Below are 22,539 nucleotides of genomic sequence, written 5' to 3'. Positions count from 1 at the left end.
CGCCTGGGCTATGACACATAGCTCCCCAGATCCCTTGGTTACTAAGTCACATGCTCCTTGAATGTCAGTCAGCCTGAATGTGTTTCAGATGACAAACTGATGCTTGGTGGCTCCAAATGTGTAGATTGTCCAACTTCCAGTGAGCTGGATGGCTCAGTGGGATGTGGTGGGGGCATCCTTGGAACCCCGGTACTTGAATGGCCAGGACAGGAGAACTGTTGTTTCAGACCATCTAGGGCAACACTGAGAGACCCAGTCTCAAAAAACAAAACCAGGAGAGCATCAGATAGACTTTTGAATTTGTTGTCACTACTGCTCAGGGCCCCTTCTGACCCACTGCTATACAATTTTACCACAAGGAGAACCCAAGTGTTTGTGATTAACCTATGGGTATTTTTTCCAGCTGACTTAATAGTCTCTAATAATAAGTGTTAATCATCTACTCCATTATCAGAAATGTACAGAAGTAAGACCCTTAGAATTGAATCTGTACAAGCAAACTAAACCTTCACAGAGGCAGCCTTCCTGGCACCTGGAATCAGTCCCATGGCTCATTCAGAAAGATAGTCCTTTCCTTGTGGCCAGATAGAGGTACTACTTGAGTTAACAGAACTTGGCAATTTTACTTGGGCAGAGAATCACATATTCGACACACAGACACACACAGACACACACAGACACACAGACATACACACACAGACACACACAGACACACAGACACACACAGACACAGACAGACAGACAGACAGACAGACAGACACACACACACACACAGAGCCATGAAATCACCAGGGGACTTTTCTCAAAAGTGATGCCCACAGGGAACTGGAGCCTATTCCAGCAAGATTCCCCATATCCAACCAACAGTTATGTTTACAGAACTGAAGGTAAAATTAGCAAAGAGGACAGACAACAAGTACAAAGAGAAACGAAGAGCAAGAGGAATTTATTTACTGAGCAGAGCAGGAGAGGTGAGGTGAGACTAGTCAACGTTTATGCATTATTTAAGGTAAAATCTACCTGCATCCCAATAAAGAAATCTACGTGAAGGAGTGGAGCGTTTATTCTAAAGAGGTCGATTGTTCTTCCTTGCTGTAAAGCAGATGTAATAAGGGCAATGGGAAAATTCTGAGCACACAAATTCTTAAGTAAACAAGGACAATGTTTTACGTTTGTTCTGTGCAAACTGCATTCTAGCTCTAAAGTATTTTACAACTGTTTCAAACAAATGCCTTTTGCTGGATTTAGTGTCTTTATTTTTTCTTTTTACTGGCTTGAATGTCTAGTTGCCACCGCTGACCACTACCGACCCACGTGGCCACTGCTGATGGACTTCATGGGGAGGCTTTGCCTCCTCACCATCCAGGGAGCCCCCAACATTCCGGTAGGCACTTTGCGTAGTTTATTACAAATCTTTCCTATAACCGCATGAGAGTTATTTAGAATCCATTTACAAATTCCCACTTCTACTTCCCAAGCACTCACTGTACGCTCGCTCGCATGCACCGTGACTCAGGAGCAGCCAAGCTGGCTGCTGGGCGTGAGCCCTGTTTAAACAAGTGCCACTGGTTTCATCATGCAATCATTTAAAAATAATGAACACTTTGGGGCTTAGTAAATGAAAAAGGCTGTCACTGGCTGGGAGAAAGACACATTTTCATTGTGACAAAGTCTTTCCGTATTAGTCCCCTCGCCTGTTTGAATTTATCTCAGACTTTTAGGAGAGAATTAGAAATGTGAAAATTACACATAGGACATAGAAACCTGTTTTTTTTTTTTTTTTTTTTTTTTAAACCTTTTAAATAGTATTAAAAAGAAAAAAAAGTCTTGCCCAATTCCAACATATGTTTTAACACAAATCTGCATGCTCCAATTAATCTGCTCAAAGGCTGGAGTGCGGCTGGATGGCCTTAATCATCTTTACAAGCACACTGTACAATTTGTAGCCTGATTTCGACCAAGAAAAGTGCACCTAATCTTGGCTCTCCCTAGCCTCAGACCTATTTTAGGAAATTAGAATTTAACCATAGCTTCATACAGTCTTAAAAAGAAAAACTGCTTGCAGCTGCTCACACACACTGGTGTTGTAATAACCTGAGTATCAGAGGAGAGACTTTACAGTACTATCCCACTGAGTGGCATAGAAGACACTTGGATTATAAAAATTCATCTCCACTTGTCAAACATCATTAGGAAAGGAGGGAAGAGTAGAGACGTCCTGGGATGATCTGGCAAAATGACACGCCTTTCCGGTTACCATGTCTGGCTGGTAGGTCCTTTTTTTTTTTTTTTTTTTATCTAGTGTAATAAATAAATGTTTAGTACAGAGCCATGTGTAGAACAAGGCATGTTTTATTTTCTTTTTCAAGCCCTTGGCTCAAGAGAACAGTCTTATGGGAAATGACTGTATTTACTGTATGTGATGATGAAATGCCATCTGACTAAAATATCTGTATAATAATTTATTTAATTCACTAAAGCCATCAATGTTTTTGGCTGCTTTCAACCATGAAATTTGTGTTCTAGTACCTACCAATGCCTCCAAAAAAATAAAGAAAGAAAAGAAAAGAAACACAACCAGACAAAAACAAACAAACAAACAAATTCCTGCATTTGCTCGTTCATATCAGTACCATCCCCGGCTCCGTGGTCTCTTTCTCTTTAAAAAGGTCTTTGCAATCTAAAATGTCATAAACCTCTCAAGATCCAGAAATGTCATTATCATTGTACAGCTTAGTATAAGATGATCTGACAGTGAGCGCAAACATGGTGAATCATTAGTTAATCTAGAGAGCCATGGTTCACTAAGAATGATGTGGTGGGTTAGAATGCAGGTACACCTGTTACTTGGGAAACTGTAACCACCTTTGCTGCATATTCTTGCTAATCCAATGAGAGAACCCCCAGCTTCCTGGGGCTTTGGCATCTTCTTGGGGTTGGCTTTGGCCACATCACTGATGTGATATAATGGTGTTTAGGTTTTTATCATAATTTTGCTTATAAATTATGGGTTGTTAAGGATTGAGTTTATTTTGGATTTTTTTTTTTGATCCAATCAGATAACTGGATACCCTTGACAAGCCAAGGCTAGTAATTACTGGCCTCATGAAAGAAAACAGGCTCCTATTTCTTAATTAGTCTGGTTACAATCTTTGACTACTATTGGGAGAGGAATCTTGTTTGAAGAGAAAACTATGTCTGGCCAATGCTCTGCTAATAGAAACCTAAGATATTTTTCTCTGTGGAGAAAACCTCCAGAGGCATCAGAAGTCATTATTCTGAGGAGCCTCCACACCTGTGCTGAGGACACAGCCTGAATTTTTTTGCCAATTCCTCCAGTAACAGATCTTTGTAAGGACAAGGGATGGGGTACCAAGGTGCTAAGGTGCCAAGCACAGGACCTGATGCTGGTAGATAAAGGACAAACTTGTAAGTTTATCCCTCACTTTAGACATTAGGTTCACAAAAACTACAGTTCTGTCCAAGTTATCTTTTCCCTGAGACACCACAGCTCTGGTTTCTGTGCCCTGTTCTTGAATGTAGACATAGGATAGCTTCTCTCTGAACCTTTATAGCAGACAGGAGGAGTATCTGTGTTAGATTTCTCATTACTGTGTTATTTCCAAATGAGCCATAAGAGTCATATGGAAAGGAATGAAATCAAGATGCATAGTTGGTGGTTTGGATATGCAAGCTATGACCTAGTCAAGTCCAGTGGGGTAAGAAAAGCACAGAAGGACTGAGTGAAGCCTCCAAGCCTGACCCTGACATTATTGGCCGTGTGATCTTGGCTGTGTTGCGCCCTCTTCTTCACTGTGAGTGAGAAGGTTGCATTCTTAGATAATCTCAAAGGCTTTATATTTAAAACTTGTATTGTTCTCATCCTTATAAGGAAGTATGAATCCTACTATACAATTTTCAAATAAGAGTTCAAAAACCAATGAACTAAGCAACAAAACCCCCCCAAAACAAAAATTAAAACACCCCAAGCCCTGAAACAAAGAAATACCCACAAACAAGAAAACAAATAAAAACCCCAATGTCTCTACCCAATCAAAGGAGTAGCTCAGTATCTCCATAAGGAATAGCTTGAATTCCTGTTGCAACATGCAGTTAAATCCAATGGGACATGTGTGTCAAATCAATTGGATTACTCCTTTTTTTATTTAACTCACAGTGTTAAATGCAACACTCCAGGAACATGTAGTGAATATTTACCTGCTGCTATTGACCAGTCTTTACTACCAGGCTACATATTCTCATTGGGAATAATATTCTTGGAAGCCCATGCTGGAGAGTCCCTGGGCCTTCTGAAACCACATGAAAAGTTTTACATATGTGCAATTATACAGGATAAAGTTCATGGCTTTAATTAATATTTAATTCAGAATTTTAGGAACCTTAGCCTAAATCATGGTCTAATGTCATTAATTGCTGTGCAATGCCCTTGGAGTGAGACTAAGATGAGACGCCTAACTCAGCCATTTACTGGCTCTCTGACCTTGAGCAGGCATCAGCTCTTTTATGATTAAAATAAAAATAATAGCATCTACTCTATAGAATAGCTACAAGGCTTAATAAGAGATATGCATGCAATTAATGAATATAAAATATACTGGTCCAGAATGTATTTCATCACAGTACTTATAATAAGCAACAGATACATTTTATGTTTTGTTTTACTTAATAAGCTTAATTGTGACTTCTTTACTTTATCTAAGTGTGCAATGACATTCACTTCTGATCATCAAATCAGTCTTTGGTGGTAGAAAAAAATCATTTTCAAAAGATTCAGAGAAAAGGCAAGAATGTAAGTTTGTGTCTAAATGCCTTAGTTTGTCAAGTAAGATTCTAAGCATATGAGCTATTAAATCACATGCTAAGTAACTGCAGCCATTGATTTAACTATGCTTCACAGTGTGGGGTTACACACGGTGTCTCATTTCAAGTAGAGTTCCCAGCTCACCTTGGTGAGCCATTGGGGATGCCTAGGTCAAGTATCTACTGCTGTGAATAAGAGACTGAGACTGAACAGGGGACTGGCTCGGTAAGATACTTCTGTAAGTCCCTTCTAATTCTGAGACTTCATTGTTTTTCTCAAGCAAAGTGAAAGGCTCTGACATCTGGACAGGGGTATAGCTCAGTAGGTGTGCTTACTTAGCAAGTGTAAATGCTCTGAAATCTACTCATAGATCCACAGTCAGAAGGCCAAGCATGGCACACCTTCCATGTCTCCCCCTACATTTTATTGAAAATAGATTTTTTTCCCCTCATATAATATATCCCCGTAAGTTCCCCCGTCTCTACTCCTCTCATTCTGCTATACCCTTCTACCATTCTGGATCTATTCCCTTTCTGTCTTTTATTAAAAAAACAAAACAAAACAGGCTTCTAAGAGGTAATAATAAAATAAAACAAAAACTAACACACTGGAATTGGAAAAACAAACAAACGGAAGAGAAGGCACAAGAAAGAGAGACCTACTTGTTCACACCTTCAGGAATTCCATAAAAACACTAAACTTGAAGCCCTTATACATACACAGAGGACCTGGAGCAGACCCAGTGCATGCCACAACAGTCTCTTTGAATTCATATGAGCTTTAATCATGGTGATTTAGAGGCCCCGCTTTCTTGGTGTCCTCCATCCCCTCTGGCTTATATACTCTTACCCCCTCCTTTTTCACAGGGTTCCCTGAGCCCCGAGGAAAGAGATTTGATGGAGACATCCCATTTAGGGCTGGATATTCCAAGGTCTCTCATTCTGCATACTACCTGGCTGTTCCCATCTGCTTTAGGAGGAAGCTTTTCTGCGCAAGGTGGCAATTTATAAGTATAGCAGAATGTCATTAGGACTCATTTTATTGCAATGTTTTTGTTTGTTTAGAATAGTAGTATTTGGTTTTACCCTAGGTCTGTGGGCTATCTAGTTTTTGGTTCTTGGTCACTCTAGTAGTGTTGGGTATGGATTTCATCTCCTGGAATAGATCTTAAGTCAAATCAGATATTTCTTAGCTACTCCTCCAGCTTTGTGCCACCATTACACTACCTCAAGAAACCGTTGTCAATCAAAGCATTTGTGGCTGGGCTGGTGTTTACATATTTTTTTTTTTAAACCCTTGCAAAGATCCTAGTACACAGGAATGAAGGCTCCATGTAGGCACCAGCTTGACTTCTCCATATTTGATGACTTGTGTAGGTGTTGTCTTCAGAAATAGAACCTGGTCCTCTGTGAAAATCAACTTATAGTCTTGGCAACAGCCTGGGTTGCTTAGATTCCCATGGGCTCTCTTTGGTCAACAGTTCAATTAGGTGTAACCCAATCCTGGTACTAGAAAGTTTATTTGGTGACAAGAGTGTTGGCCAGTTGGAGCTCTGTCTCCCCGATTATATGGCAATATCATTTAAATTACCTTCACACACACACACACACACACACACACACACACACACATACATTTATATGTGTACACAGACACACGTTTTCTATACTACCCCAAAGTGGGCCTTTCTTTTAGATGTCTCTCCTCATATTCCCTCCCTCATCCCCTTTTTACTCCCCTTCCCCAGTTGATCCTCCATTTTGTTTAGCTTCTCCAATGTGGTGAAATACAGGCTTTTAAAATATGTCCTTAAAGATTCTCTGGATTTCCTCAGTATCTGTTGTTATGTCCCCCTTTCATTTCTAATTTTGTTAATTTGGATCATTTCTCTATGCTTTTTATGTTAATTTGGATATGGGTTCATCAATCTTACTGATTTTCTCAAAGAACCAACACTTTGTTTCACCCACTCTTTGTTTTCTATTTCATTGATTTCAGCCTAGAGTTTGACTATTTCTTGTCTACTTCTTTTGGGTGTGATTTCTTTTTGTTCTAGAGCAGTGGTTTTCAACCTCTCTTATGCAGTGACCCACATTTTAATACACTTTCTCATGTTGTGGTAACCCCAACCATAAAATTACTTTTGTTACTACTTAATAAGTCTAATTTTGCTACCATTATAAATTGTAATGTAAATATCTGATATACAGAATATGTGATATATGAGCCCTGTGAAAGGGTCATGGCCCACAGGTAGAAACACTGTCCCAGAGTTTCTACCTGTTACTAGTATGAGATCTTTTCAATATCTTTTAAATGTAGACACTTAATTGCTATGATCTTGCCTCTTAGAGCAGCCTTTATTGTGTTCCATAAGTTTGAGTATGTTATATATTCATTTTTATTCTATTCTAGAAAGTCTTTAATTTCTGTCTTGACCCACTTTTCATTCAGTAGAGAGTTGTTCAGTTTCTATGAGTTTGCAAATTTTCTGTTGTTCCTGCTATCAGCTGTAATCCATGCTGGTACTATAGGATGCAGGGTGCTACTTTAATTTTCTTGAATCTGCTGAGACTGCTTTGTGTCCAAGTATATCATCAATTTTGGAGTTCCATGAGGTCCAGAGAAGAAGGTATCTTCTTTTGGGTTTGGGTGAAATGTACTGTAAATATCTGTTAGGTCTAATAATGTCAGTTAGTTCCAGAATTTCTCTGTTTAGTTTTTGTCTGAAAGACCTGTCTACTTGTGAGAGTGTGGCATTGAAGTCTCCCACCATCAGTGTGTGGGGATCAATATGTAATTAAGTTGTAGTAGTATTTTTCACAAAGTTGGAAGCTCTTGTGTTTGGTGCATTCATATTAAAAATTGTAATATTCTCATGTTAGATTTTTTCTTTGATGTGTGTGTAATGACCTTCCCTTTCTCTTGTTAATTTTGACTTGAAGTCTATTTTGTCAGATATTAAATTGGTTACAGTGGCTTGGATCCATTTGCTTGCAATATCTTTTTCCATTGAGTATTAATGAGAGCTGTTGTTGATTCCTGTTATTTTGTTGTTGTGGTGTGTATGTATGTTTTTCCCCACTTTTGATTTGGTGATCTGGGATTATTTATTCTTTCCTTGTGTTTTCTTGAGTGTGGTTAATCTTTATAGGTTAGAATTTTTCTTCTAGCCCCTTCTGTAGAGCTAGATTTGTAAATAAATATTATTTACATTTGGTTTTATTATGGGATACCATATTTTCTCCATCTTTGGTGACTGAAAGTTTTTCAGGATATAGTAGATGAGGCTGGCATCTGTCATCTCTTAGAATCTTTAGATTATTGGTCCAGGTCCTTCTGGCTTTTAGAGTCTCCATTGAGAAGTTGAGTGTTATTCTGACATGTCTGCCTTTATATGTTACTTGGTCTTTTCTTCTTACAGCTTTTAATAGTCTTCCTTTGTCCTGTAATTTAGTGTTTTGATTATTATGTGTCAAGGGGATTTTCTTTTCTGGTCCAGTGTATTTGGTATTCTGTATGCTTCTTATACCTTGATACACATCTCCTTTTTTAGGTTAGAGAAATTTTCTTCTATTTGGTTCCTGAAAATATTTTCTGTGCCTTTGACCTGAGATTTTCTCCGTCTTCTATTCCTATTAATCTTAGACTCCGTCTTTTCATAGTGTCTCAGATTTCATCAATGTTTTGTGCCAGGAATTTAAAAAAAAAAATATTATCAATTTCTTTGAGTAAGGTATCCATTTCTTCTATTGTGTCTTTAGTGCCTGACATTCTCTCTTCCCTCTCTTGTATTCTGTTGGTGAATTGGTGAGGTTTGTGGTTGACTTCCTAAATTTTTCATCTCCGGATTTGCCTCATTTTGGGCTTTCTTTATTGATTTTCTTTCTACTTTCAAGTCTTGAACAGTTCTTCTCAATTCCTTTCAATATTTGCCTCTCTTTCCACAGATTTCTTTAAGGGCTTTATGCATTTTCGTCCTTAAGGACCTCTACCATATTCATAAAGGCTTTTATGGTTTTTGTTTTGTGCTTCAGCTGTGTTACAATACTCCGGTCCTGCTGTGGTAGGGTTGCTGGACTCCAATGGAGACGTATTGTCCTGGCTGTTATTTATTGTGTTTTTATGCTGGCGTCTAGGCATCTGGGTTTAGAAAGATTGTAATTCTAGATGCTGATATCTGTTTTTGTTTTTTGGGGGTGGGTGTTTTGTTCCTTGGTTTTCTTGCCCTCTTTGGTTCTTAGGAGAGTGTAATGGCTATGTAATACTGGTGGGAAATTCTTCTAAGATCCTAATAGGCATGGCCACTGTGGGTTCCAGGTAAAATGTTTTTCTAGGTATTGGAAGCTGACACTTGGAATGGGATGGGTTAGGAGGGGGTACACAGGAGGGGGGAAAGAAGAGTGTTCCACCAGGATCTGCTTAGTCCCTGTGGAATAGGAGCAAGTGAGTAAGGACAGGCAGCAGCAGGTGGTCTGTTCCAGCGCTGGGGATGAGGCCAGAGGACTGGACTTGGAAGAATAAAGGGAAAGGTGAAGATCTGCAGTTCGCATGCATGCTTCCCTGGTCAGAGTGGCCTGCAGGTTCTCAGGGAATGCCTGCTGGAGTTGGGAGCTAGAATAAAGCAAATAAAATTGGGGGAAAGGTAGATGTCTGTGACCCACTGGTAAGAAGAGGATAAGGGAAGGCAGGCTGATGCAGGTGTTCTGCTACAGGGCTGGGGATGAAGCTGGGGAATGGGTTTTGTAGGAGCCGAGGGAGAGAGGGCAAGAACTGCAGTTAGCCATCCTGCTTCCTGGGCTGGAATGGCCTGAAGGCTCCCAGGAAGTTCTTCCTGGGCTTGGGAGCTGGGATAAGGCAATGAATCAGGGTAAGGAAGTTTAGAGGGAATGATCTGTGTGATCCTTTGGAGACAGGGTCAGAGAGAAAGGGGAAGCTGTAGGAGGTAGTCTGTTTCAGAGCTGGGGTTTAGAATGACAGATGGGATTTGGAGGAACAGAGATATAAGATCTGTAGGTAGCCTACCTGTTTCCTGGTCAGAAAGGCCTGGGGTTGGTTCCCAGGGAATGGGGTGAAGTACTTCGATGTGCAAGAGACTGAGACCCACTCCCTATTTGGATTAATTCTAAGCACAAACAACGATGGTGGGTTCTTGATCAAACACAGACAAGGGGAGAGAAGAACCTGCTGGCTCTCCAGAGTACTACATCCTAAACAAATCTGGCTAACACACTCAGGGAATTTTTCCGACCACTGGACCCTTTTCAGATGACCACATCAGACTACCTGACATACCACGTAAGCTAGCTGTTTCCTCTACCACCATGTCATCCTTTACCCAAGTACATTTGCCAAAGAGGCCATAACTGTGAAATCCAATAAGCACAGGTGTTTAGTTGAATTCTTGTCCAATAGTTTCCAGAAATTCTAGTTCTTTCCCCATCACATCAATGGTACTAACCAGTGACAGGCACCTATCTAAGAAGGGGCTAAAGACACAAAAATACAACTCTCTAGGCCTCAGACATGGCTTGATTTAGTAGGTCTTGTGGGAACTTATATTTGAAGTAGCTACTTCCACTAATTCTGAGGCATTGCCACTATGCAGAAGCACAGAGCTGGTCCTTTAGGCCACAGCCTATGGAAGACTGTCCATGGGGAGACAGAAGAAACTGGCCTCAGGCACAGGCTGGGTTTTGAGATGGCTTTTGTGAAGGAAGAGAGTTAGCAATCATCTCTGCTAGAGATGTAGCTAGAAGTCAGATAGCAAGAGGCCCCTCATTTGGGGAACTCTAAGCACTTGGTATTAGTTTCTCCTCAGTCTTGTATTGAGAAGGGCCCTGACTCAGCAATCGGTGGCACACAGCCACATGGCAGACATGCCAAACTGAAATACAGAAATTGATTGTAAAATGACAACATATGCTGTACTTGGTAGTCCATCATGTCTAACTCCGAGCAAGTGAATCTAAGGCAAAAAAAAAAAAAAAAAAGACAAATAGTAAAATTTAATTACCTCCCCCAATTTAACTTGCCCCCCTATAACTCTGTTCTTAATTATAGCTTCATGACTTTTACCTGAATTCCTCAAGTGCAAATACTTTCTTTTAAAAGTTATTCTCATCATATCTTTAGTGCGATGCAGAAAAGGAATCTTAAATATTTATTTCAGCATTTTGTATTTTTATTGGTTTTGTAAACCACTGAAATTGTAGGGTGTACTTAGAGCGAGTTGATTCCATATGCAGTAAATCAACTGGAGAACAGAGTAGTGAGTTCACATTTACAAAGTGAATCACGACAGCTAAAAATACAACCTCTTCCACTCCCACCACGAAAAACCTGCCAACATCCAAACAACTATGAGATTGCATGCTAGGGAGATGTGTACAATCTTCCCAGGTAAATACATACAAATTAAGCTGGAGAACCTCAAGGTGTTATCGATTAATTCTAAGAAACATTTCACAATCAACTCTCATATCCCATTTCCCTGGAATAACTAGGAGAGGAATAAAACAACTGCTGAGAATATGAATGAAGAAAGGCACTGCGTTAAAATGTTTTAAAGGCAACACAGGAGGAGAAGTTGTTGGCAGAGCGTAATCACAAGCCGCCATGGAGAAAAGGAGTTTCAACTTTATGCACTACCACGAGAGAGACCCCTAGCCTGTCCCCACTGTCTTCAACTGCCTCCCAAGCTAGGTCCTTCCTTCTTTCCTGATGTGTTGGGGCCTCCCTCTGGGACATCTCTGGAGATCTATCTGTTCAGAGCTTTCTAACAGCAGTGAGGAGGGGCAGAGGAAAGCCTGCCTGGGATGAAGCCAACAACTCTAGAAATTTATACAGAAGGATGTTAGAGGGCTTACAATCAGTCCAAGGCAGACTTGTGGTAACCTGGTATTTGGTACTCAGAATCATATTCCCGAGGATGCAGAACACTGCATTCTCTCCACAAGGCATGAAAACACTCTACAATCAATTAAGTAAAGACAGAACTTAAAAGAAACAGATTTGGTTTATTTTTATGTGTATGGGTGTTTTGCCTGCATGTATGTATGTGAGCCACATGCATGTCTGGGGCCCTCAGATATCAGGAGAGAGGGTAGGAAGCCCTGGAACTAAAGTTACACATGACTGTGAACCACCATGTGGATGCTGGAAATTGAACCAGGTCCTCCAGAAGGACAACCAGTGCTTTTAGCCATTGAACAATTTCTACATGCCCCACCCACATTTTTCTGAGATGCTAATCCCAATGCTGCACAAACGCAGGTTTCAAAGGTCTGGTATACAATAGCTCCACATTAAACGTTTTCTGAATATTGATGAGATATCTGCTAAGAGTGTTCTTGAGGTGAGGGCTGACAACTTTGAAATTCAAAATAGGCTTCTGAAAAACAGAGGAGGGCAAGAATGGTGACTGGACTACTGCTTTCAGATCTAAAAGTCAATCAAGAGCAACTTGGAAAGGGTGTCTCTGCCACAGAGTGACTGAAGGGAAGAAATGAGGCTATTAGTAGTTGTGAAGCTGCAGAACTGAGAAAAATCACTAAAGTTGTATAATACATACATAAAATTATATATATGCAATGCTATCTTATTAATTATACAATTATAATATAGTATATTATATATACTATATATCAGGATATATATCTTCTGATATTAATCCTTGTGTGTGTGTGTGTGTGTGTGTGTGTGTGTGTATACTCTTGTGGAAGCAGGTGTGTGTATGTGGAAGCTGGAGTCAACATTAAGCATCTTCCTCATCTTTCTCAGTTGCCCCTCCTCCCTTTTTAAAAATTCAGTACTATGGATAAAGTCACTAGGCAGGCATGCAACTACGGAGCCATTGAGTTAGATCCCATTCCCCTTTTTGGACAGGGACTCACACAGTTACTCTGACTGGCTTGGAACTTACAGCTCAGACTGGCACCAACCTCACAGAGACCTATCTGGCTTTGCATACTAAGTGTTAGGATAAAAGGTGTGGGCCTCCACTGCTCATCTTTCACCTTAGTGTTTGAGGCAGGGTCTCTCACTGGCCTGGAGTTTACTGTTTGGCTAGTTTGGCTGACCAGAGAGCTCTGGGCATTTTCTTGTCTCCACCTCTCAGTGCTGGGATTATAGGCATATACCACCACATTCTCCTTTTACATGGGCTCTGCTGACTCAAACTTAGGTTCTCATGTTTGCGCGGCAATTACTTTACCTACTATGCCATCTTCCTTCCGTCTCAGCAATAATTATTAGGATGTCTTTATTCTATTTACACACAGGGCTCAGTCAATGGGACTGACGGACTATCGGATACCTGTTCAGTGAGTCGAACACTACTAGTACAAACATGTCTTGTTTAGCAAGATAATGATGATTTCTGCTGGTGAGTATTTTCCTGGTAAATACAAAATTCAGAGTAATTTTTAAAAGATTATAATGTCAAGATGAAAAGTGTAGAGTCCAAAATATTGAGACAAAATTGACAAAAATATCACTTCAGGCAGTAGGTTTTGAAGTTCAAAATTTACAAATATAACTGGAAATTTAAAAATTACTCCTAAATGAAAGTGAATTAGCAAAGCAAGCTCCCTTGTGTTTCAGAAAAGTTTCAAATGCTCAAAGATTTGATTTCATTTAAATAAAGAAGAGAGAGAGAGGGAGGGAGGGAGGAAGGGAGGGAGGGAGGGAGAGATGACTATGTAGGGGTGATTGATGACTACTTTTAATACAATTAAAATGAGTTCATTTTATCTTTCCTTTATTCAGGGAAAGGATTCTTTTCCCTAAAGTGTCTTTGCTGTTTTTCCCCCCTTCAAACCTGCACTCTGAGCCAGGATTCCATACATGGTAGGAGAAATGGGCTTATTAACTGACTCCATGCATGGCAGAAACAAAGCATTGGAAGGAAAAACTCCCTTCAACATAAGAATAATTTCATCTTGAAGGCTAGAGAGACTGCAGGATTAAAGAGAAAAAACACTGTTTCAGCTATCTGTGGCTGAGGATAAAGACTCAGAGGCAGACTTAAAGCAGAATCTCTTGTTTCAAGAGAGCAAGGTTGCTGCTCCCTGTTCCCGAGGCAGGTCTCCGGGGAAGACTACAATATAAACGAAGGACCAGAGGTCTAAAACCTGTTTACAGGAGTCCGATCATTCTCTGCAGCCTGGCCTGTCACCAACACCAGTGCTCTTGAGTCCATCCCATAGACAGCAAATGGACATGGACAGCCCAGGAAGAGCTCACCTGCGAGGCCAGGCTGAAGAGTGCCTGCAAGTCACAGGCCTGGTCAGCCTCACGAGGAGAACAACCATATTTGAAAATACGCTTCTAGAACTATAGTGTTGATAGAAGTTTAGGGGTTAATTCCTTAAGAGTTAGGGAGTATATTCTAAGTAACGGAAGTAATTTTAAAAATACTATTTAAGCCACTTGCTTGGAGGAATAAAAAGAAATCAAATTTCTCAAGGCGGTTATTGCTTTTTCCACAAGTGAACCAACAACTTCATACAAGAGATAGGTAACTGTGGATGGAGGCCAAAGGAAAATATTAAACTCTCATTCAAATGGGAAAAAAACACATACAATTAAAAAGTAGTTTTCTGCAGCTACCAAGCTTATGAATTCACAGAGCAGATAAAATTCGTCCTGATGTGCGTTATATTACATACTGTCCCTCCAGAAATACAGCAGAAGATGAGACGGCAATATACTATACTTCTCTGCTCTCGGACCAAGGCTTTGGTTAACAGTCACCTTTTTGTTTGAAAAATAAAGATGCATCCAAATTCTGGAGTTGAAAGGTTAAGTGCACTCTCTGTGTAGTTGATAGATGTTGGTCTAATCTAATCAGGGCCTGTCACAGGCACTGGTGTCCTGACCCAGGCTTCTGGTTTCCACACGGGTGAGAGCTAACCAAGATGTAGGCTCTAGGCCTTTGACCTCCTGGAGACCCTATCCCGGCCAGCCCAGAGTTCTGCTTAACAGCCGGAGTTCAAATCAGGAACATGTGCGCTTTGCTAACACACCACATGGCTTTGAAATTAAAATGCAACCTGATCGAGTGCCTCAGGATATTTTAACAACTAGAAGACAGATCAGAGCTAGATAAAGCTAGGCTTTTGGGTCACCTCCGCTCATTCAAGTTTCTTCCCGCTTCTTTGGACTAGACAAATTTAATTTTATTGTATTTCTTGAGAATTTGCTAGAAAAACAGAAGTTTGGTAAGTTATTTCATGGGTGATTGATCTTGGGGAAATAAGGAACTTGTAGGTTTCTCTGCGACATGTGCCACCTATTAGATAGTTAGCTTTTTCTATTCCAACTGAGCCAAACCAAATTAATTAGAAAGTGGTTTGAATTACAAGCCAAATACAATGAGAAGTAATAAAAACAGAAAATGACACTTAGGTCATCAATAATATTCTTGAGATAATTTGGCATTGATTTTTCTTGCTGTCTAAGATAAAGAGCTTTACAAGTTGTCAAATGGGCAGTTTAACCCCAGCCTTCAGCAGTAACAGGGAATCTTGGCCACAGATTTAGATAAGGAGTGGATTTACTTCCTTCTTGGTTCTTTGTATTTCCCCCCCCCTAGAAATCAGTGCTTGGACTGTGCGATGTCCCTATCCAACACGCCTTAGTAAGCCCGCAAAGTCACAGACCTTGTGTTCTACCAACAGCTCAAATTAAAGCAGAACCCAATTCTGAGAAATTAAGGGAAATCCCCAACAACATCCAGTATCTCTTTAAAAATAAAATAAAATAAAATAAAATAAAAAAGGAAACAGATGCAAAGTGTAATAACACTTCAGAGGAAAGTCTTTTATGGTAATTAAAGTTAAATAATAGGTTCGATTTTGAAATGTCTGGGGCTGATGAAGATCAACATTCTGCGTTATCTTCAACCTTCTGTACAGGACAAACCAACACTGCCTCCAAATAGTTGAAGTTATTAATTAGAAAACAAAACAACACAGCAAGAAAGCACAACTCCTGTTTGGTTAGATGGTATCCAGTTTGTTAATCACTTGGAAAGAATTGGAAGGAAGACACAAAGTGGAATCCATGACTGCAGGTACGGTGGCGGCAGCTGAGCCTCGCTCGATCGGCCTCAGATCACACACCTGTAGGTGAGGTACGGTTAGGTGTCTAGGATGTCTGTTGCAGGCAGGTTCCTGATCCAAGTACCTAGGAGATCATGTCCCCACTTCTTTGTGCTGCATAGCAGCCACCCATAGGGACAAGTTAGAAGTTTCTCCCCAGTTTAACTGAATGGGTCTCCATGCCACGTTGTGTGGCTGGTGTGACTGCCAGAGGCACCAAGGACAGAAGACAGTAAGGGGTGGGACACATGACTGTTTGTTAATCTTAGCACAGCAGCTGCCATTACAGGAACCTGCCATTACAGGAATTTGTTTAGGAGGCCTGAAAGGCCCATGTGGCAAGTGGATTTTGATAGCAGGCTTATTATTAACCCTAGGACACACATCTACAAATGGTGTGAGAGTCTGAGAGGACCCTGCTTCTCAGAAGACTGCCTGCTCTTTCCCACTGCATCTCACCCATGGGACACTAGTGTCTGGCAGACAAAACCGAGGCGGTTCTCTGGGCATGCCCATTTCTTCAGCATTTCCATGACTGTGTCTTGTTTGCATCACTTGGCTTTCTGCTTGAGATGACCATATATCCCTTCTTTAGAGTTTTGTGATATTTCCTGGGCTTAGAATGCTCTGCCCCCATTTATGTTAGAACGAAATGATCCGGAGCCTCAGATCTAGAGCATTGTTGTCCAATACAGAAGGCTGCATCGTTCAAATTCAAGCATTATCCCTAGGGAGCCACGGCCTATTTCTTTCAGTGCTATTACTTTTGGGGTTACAGAGGTCTTTCCTTCCTATCCTAGAAATCAACCCACTCTTTAAAGCTGTGTCTTTCTTCCTTCAAGTATAATCCATTCAGAATCTATAGACCTAGTCACACAGATGCCACCAGGGTGCTCCTAGCATTTAGGAAGAAGACTGTTACAAGCCACTCTCTGAGCATGAAGCTAGAGGAAGTGGTGTATGATCTGTCCCTGTGTATCCTCAACATGAGTTTCCTGGAGCCTCACTGTGCCAGGCCCAGGGCCAGGCACAGTGGTGCCAGAGTAGGCAGGACTGATTTGGTTCCCGCTGAGATGAATGTCATCGCTTGTCAGTATAATTCAGACACAGACATGGCTAGAGTACAGCGGACCCCTGGGGTGGGGCTATTGCCCTAGATCAGGGTAGGTCCTGAGGGAATGAATCATAAGCAAACCACAGGGCCAAAATCTCTTATCTGAACCCCATGGGCCAGAGGCTTTGAGAATTACACTTATCAGATTTAGAAATTGAAAAATATTGCACATGACGTCATGCCCACGGTGCACAAAGCACCATGCTGTCACTAAGTGTCCTCATATTTCTAAAGCTAAACAGAGGACTTTTTTGCACCATGAGAAAATTAAACCAAATCTCTAAGAGAGCCACACCAATGCTTGTTGGGTTTTGTTGTCAAATGTGGGGGTTTTTTTTGGGGGGGGGGAGGGAGGGAGAGGGGCCCTCACTTTACTTCAAAGTCAGTTTTCAGAGCCTTTGGGATTTTTGAATTGGAGACAGATACTATAAACTCTACTTGACAGCATATATTAGAGATGTTAGGTAACAATTAATGTAGAATTTTGGAAAAGAAAAGCCAATGGAGGTCGCCAACTTTGTCCCAGAAAATAAAAAATGCTGTTGAAATTTCTTTAAAAGCTGTCAGGTCACAGGTGTGCTGAACTAAGTTATTTGTTGTGAGTTGATCTCTTTAACTCATCTGATTATTATGAAGGAGACCCTGCCTTGACACCTGACTAAAAGCAATGGGTCTGTCTCATCCTGCTTTGGAATTGCATCTATCAGACTGGCCAATGGGCATGCATGTGCACCATTTCTTCATTAATAATTAACAGGGGTGTGGTGATGGTGGGAAGCCCAATGTGGCCTGTGCTGCCCCTAGGCTGGCCTCGGCTGACTGTCACTCTAATTAAAGCAGCCTACGGTTTTTAAGCCTCACATTTACGCATTGATAGAAAAGTTACTCACAGTACAGTCTGCCATGGTTGGACTCCACGACATGGCTTGATCCCCGGCGCCCACTCACTGAACTGTTCATTAATCTAGTTTTGGCTGGGACAGTGTTTTTGTCTATTTGGTTAATATCAAGACACAGTGACTTTAAGTAAGGCAAAGTACCTGCTAGTCAGGTGGGGGCAGGTCATCCAATCAGTTGCCCCTTGAAAATCTTGAAAACAAAATCATGTTTTCCAGAAGGGAAGGGAGGGAATCCTGCTGTCCAAATACTTCCAGAGGTCCCAGCCTGCAGGCCCACCCAAGGAGCTTCAGATACTAGTTTCCACAAGGGAGCCAGTTTCTTAAAAATCAACCCTTTAGTATCATATACACATACTCCAGTGTGTTGGTGTGCCGCTCTCAGGAGACTGAGGCAGGAGGATGGCAAGCTTGAGGCCAGTTTAAGCTGCACAGAAAACATATCTCAAAACAAATATACATGCACATAAAACCTTCTGTTTTTGTTTCTTTGGAGAGCACGGACTGATAGAGCAGCTTTGAGGGAATAAAGGTGAAATGCTATCCAGTGTTACCTGCACTGTTTAGGGCACGTGAGAGGTCTCCTGCGGCTGCTGTCTCCTGCCATCATCAGAAGACGCAGGATAACCTTTAACTTCAAACACACTCACGGTCTCCCCTTTCCTTCCACCCTCTCTGAACCTGTTTCATAAGACATTGCAGACTAACTCCAATTAATAATTAATAACTCATAAGTAATTCACATTATAGATGAATCTAGAACATAACTGAGGCAAGAAGGACAACCTTGGCGCTTAGATATCACAGCTGGATTTAAAGGTCTTTGTGGAAACTCGTTCACTGACTACGCTGGCTCCTGGGGCTCTCTCGGACGTCTTCTCGATCTTTGTTCCACAACAGCCCCAGCCAAAGCCCGAGTTGTGCTAGCTCTGTTTCCCCACTCAGCCATTCTTCCACAGAGTGAGCAGGATAGGGGTTATAGTTCAGACAGCACTCTGACCACAAGGCTCAAGGCACCAAGAATACCCTCCTTATAGTTTGCAGTGCGGATCTGGTGCTCATGTAAAACTTTCCTCTACCTTCCAACTTCCTATGAAATCTGAGATTTCTGCAATGAGCTCTTTGGAGAGGGAGGCAGCAAGGCCAGGTGATAGGACCTGGGCCACAGCCTTGTATTTGTCCTAGCACAAGATGCCGGGGAGTGCGACTCTCTTAGGTGATTGCCTATGGAGAAAGCGGATCAACAGTTCCCATTTATAGGCTTCTCTAACTATGAACAGCCATTAAAAATTGCTCCTTGGTATGAGGCAGATTAGAAGTCACTCTTCCTCAGCGTCCTCTTTCAAATTTTGCACAGTGCTTTCAATCCTGCCTCTAGTCTCCGAAACAATGCATGTGACCTGCAGGCTCCCTGTCAGACTCACCCAAGGCCAAACTCTAGGAGCCGAGGGCATTTCACGAGACAGCAAAGGGCTTGCTGCCGAATTTTAAGAAAGCGAAGCTCTAAAGGGTAAAGGTCCAATTACTGGTGTGAATATTTCCATGTGGCTTTGCCTCAGTGGTTTGAACAGGTGGGAGTGGAGGCCCAGCTGCTTCTGTGTCTGCACTGTGACTAATACATTTATAAACACGCAATAAACATTTAACTGTGTCAACTTTCAAAACAGCTTTCACAAACAGAACCCAGCAGATTTGACGTTCTTGTAAGACTCTGTAAAGCTACTTCACAAAAGGGGAGGGTTCTACAGCTGGGGGGTTGTAGCCCTTTCCAACCAGGTCCACCAAGACTGGACCTGGTGTAGGTTCAGTCTGACTCACCAATTCCAATACTCATGTGCACTTCACAGGGAATGTGGACCCCAGACAGACTGCTGAATCTAATTCAATGGGAGGGGCCCTAAGTATTACAGTTACAGACTTGTCTTGTGATGTGGGGAAAACTGAAGATACAGCAGAAAAAAGTGAAATTAGACACATGGATGATACACAAACATCAGCTAGAAATGGGTTTAAGATTACACAAAACCTAAAATCTCAACATTCTAGACCCATATACGATACAAAAACCGTTAGCTAAAAATGGGCTTGAAGATCACAAAAGACCTAAACCCACAACACTCCCAGAGGGAAGCATGGGGGTCGGGGCTCTCAAATAAGACTGACATTGGATATGGTACCAGAAGTGCAGGCAGAAAAATCAGAGACCGACAAGGATGGCAGGAAGCTAAGGAGTTTTCCTACAGCTAGGAAACAACAATAACAGAAAGGTGGCCTCAACCACAGGCAGCATCTGCCAAGCACACACATCCACTATAAGGCTTGGATAGGTGTCTAGCAGTGGCTCAGTCATGGACCTCTAATGCTCTGGAAGGTGGCAGAGCCTTTGAGAGGAGGGGCCTACTGGAAAGGAAGTTAGGTCAAAGGAGTGTGCCCTGGAAGGGACTTTGGGAAACGGATCCTTTCCTAGTTTTCTTTGTTTCTCAGCCACCATGAGGAAATCAGGCCTTCTCTGCCATATGCAGCTGTCATGCTGTTCTGTGCCATCTTAAGCTGAAAATGACAGAGCCAAGTAGCCATGGTTTGAAACCTATACAACCAATATAAACCATGGGTCTTATTAAGTTGTCCACTTTAGGGATTCTGTCACAGCAATCCAAAACTGACTAGCATACCTGGAAAGGGATTAGTATCTAAAATGTGTTAGGAACTCCTATAACCTATCAAAAATCAGATTAACCCAATAAAATTAGAGATGGAGGTGTGTGTGTGTGTGTGTGTGTGTGTGTGTGTGTGTGTGTGTGTGTGTGTTATGCACACTGTATGCCTATTGGGATCTAACCAACCCACCATGAGAGGCTCTCCTACCATTCAGAATCATCATGCTAGGTAGTCTAAGACGGCTTTCAACTCTGGAAAGTGCAAATCACCATTGCGTACAAAACAAAACAAGGAAGTCGATGTGACCGCCCAAGCTCTTTAAATCATGCAGATGGGCAGGGATGCCCCCTGGTAAAGGGGATGCTGCAGGTGTGGTTTCTTACTACGACATGGAAGGCACAGAGCAAGATGACAACAGAAAAAAAGTGGATGTGGTTCTCTGACATCCAGAGTCTACAGAAACAGTTCTGGGAAGGCCTTGAACTCCCACAAGGAGTGACGGACAGTGTAGCCATTCTGGGGGAAGCCATGCTTTCTATGAAGTCAACTGGCTGTGATCTAGACTCTGAGTGAGTGTGTTCAGAAACATGGAGCAGAACTGGACAAGCAAATGCCTTCCATAAATCACATTACCGAAAACTCCTGGATTAAATGATAACATACCAAATAGTTTTACTAAGATATCTTAGAGGCCTGAACTACTTATAGATGTTGGTGATTCCGCCCTCCCAACAAACAAATAAACAAACAACCACTCAAGTAAGACATTTTTCTTAGGAATATCTTATCAAGAAGCCCTTGAAAGTTCAAGAAATAAGAGAGTTTAGAAATGTATGGTGGGGTGAGTGAAGGGCATTCATAATTTAGGCAGGCAATCTTCCTGCTGACTCCAGCTTGTCCAGTGGACCCTAAACTTACAAATCCTTTTGAGTATGAGCATTTAAAACCTACTGTGAGACAGGAAGCTGAGGTCGCTCCTATGAGGATGGCTACATAGTGGTTATAGTAAACTTCTGAAGTCGGCCTGGGGACCCAGCACCATTTACAGCATTATTTCACTGTCCAAAGGATCCCATGTTCACTCTTGCTATCAGAGCAATGAAAACTATTCAGGCCACTTGTAGCAATCATCATGCTCTAAGTGAAAATGATAGTCTCCTTTAAAAGACAATAAACAAATCTCACATCAGTATGTAGCAGCAGCAGCAGCAGCAGCAAACGCCGTGCACAATCATTGAGGCTTTCTCCTGGAGTAAGAAGGGGACAGGAGAGGCAGCTTGGCACAGAATATATCTAGCTGGCTGAGTGCAAGCAAGACTGGCAAGAAAGAGTGCTGAGAGCTTTTGTCTCGGTGTTATGAAGGGATGGGGCGACCCACAGAGCATCTGCCAGTGTCAGTATGGGGCAACTTCAGGAACTTCCCTTCGTGACTTCATGACAGGGCCTCCTTGAAGTGCAGTAATGAAAGCATTTCTCTCCATTTCCTCCCTTCTTTGGCTTGTGGCAGCAAAGAAGAAAGACTGCATCGTGTACAGGCTGATGAAAACTTGAATCGCTGTACACTGTCACCAGATCATTTGGAGGAGAGATGATAAATGCCCTCAAGTAAGCCCTGGGATGCTGTATGTAAATCTGAGGTAAGAAGAGCCAATGAGGTCTGGGACAATATTAAGCCAGTTACTAGCAATGAAGCAATTATATGTGTGACTGAAGCAATCTATAATGACAGCTCTAACAGGCACAGGAGACAGGGCAAGAGACTACTTGGGATAATCTGAACTATCTAGTGTCCTGAGACATGAGCGACCCAGTCCAGAGCTCCAGGGTCAGAAAGATGTGGAATTATAAATGGAGATCGAAGGATTATATCATATAACTTTCTGATTACAAGTGCCTCAAATCTTAGAAGTGTCTGGGAAAGGCATATTTTATAAGATGACTGAT

At 41.7% G+C, this 22,539-nt stretch overlaps 1 protein-coding gene and 1 long non-coding RNA gene across 5 annotated transcripts in view; one reads left to right on the top strand and one right to left on the bottom strand.

Annotated features, from left to right (window-relative positions):
- Cdin1 (CDAN1 interacting nuclease 1) overlaps nucleotides 1–22,539 on the bottom strand; it is a 190,339-nt gene that overhangs the window by 25,204 nt on the left and 142,596 nt on the right. The gene's annotated exons all lie outside the window — the stretch shown is intronic.
- Nucleotides 1,157–15,154, top strand: LOC117704411 (uncharacterized). Of its 2 annotated transcripts, none has more exons than XR_013108413.1 (3): nucleotides 1,157–1,384; nucleotides 13,105–13,208; nucleotides 13,592–15,154. It is a non-coding gene; the product is annotated as an uncharacterized LOC117704411 (long non-coding RNA). The 2 variants fall into 2 exon arrangements; XR_004606227.2 differs by lacking the exon at nucleotides 1,157–1,384 and adding an exon at nucleotides 1,889–2,269.

Source organism: Arvicanthis niloticus, chromosome 2, assembly GCF_011762505.2.
Source record: "Arvicanthis niloticus isolate mArvNil1 chromosome 2, mArvNil1.pat.X, whole genome shotgun sequence".
In the NCBI taxonomy this organism is placed as follows: domain Eukaryota; kingdom Metazoa; phylum Chordata; class Mammalia; order Rodentia; family Muridae; genus Arvicanthis; species Arvicanthis niloticus.
Note: the sequence above shows the minus strand (reverse complement) of the source record. Positions and strands in the feature narration are given on the sequence as shown.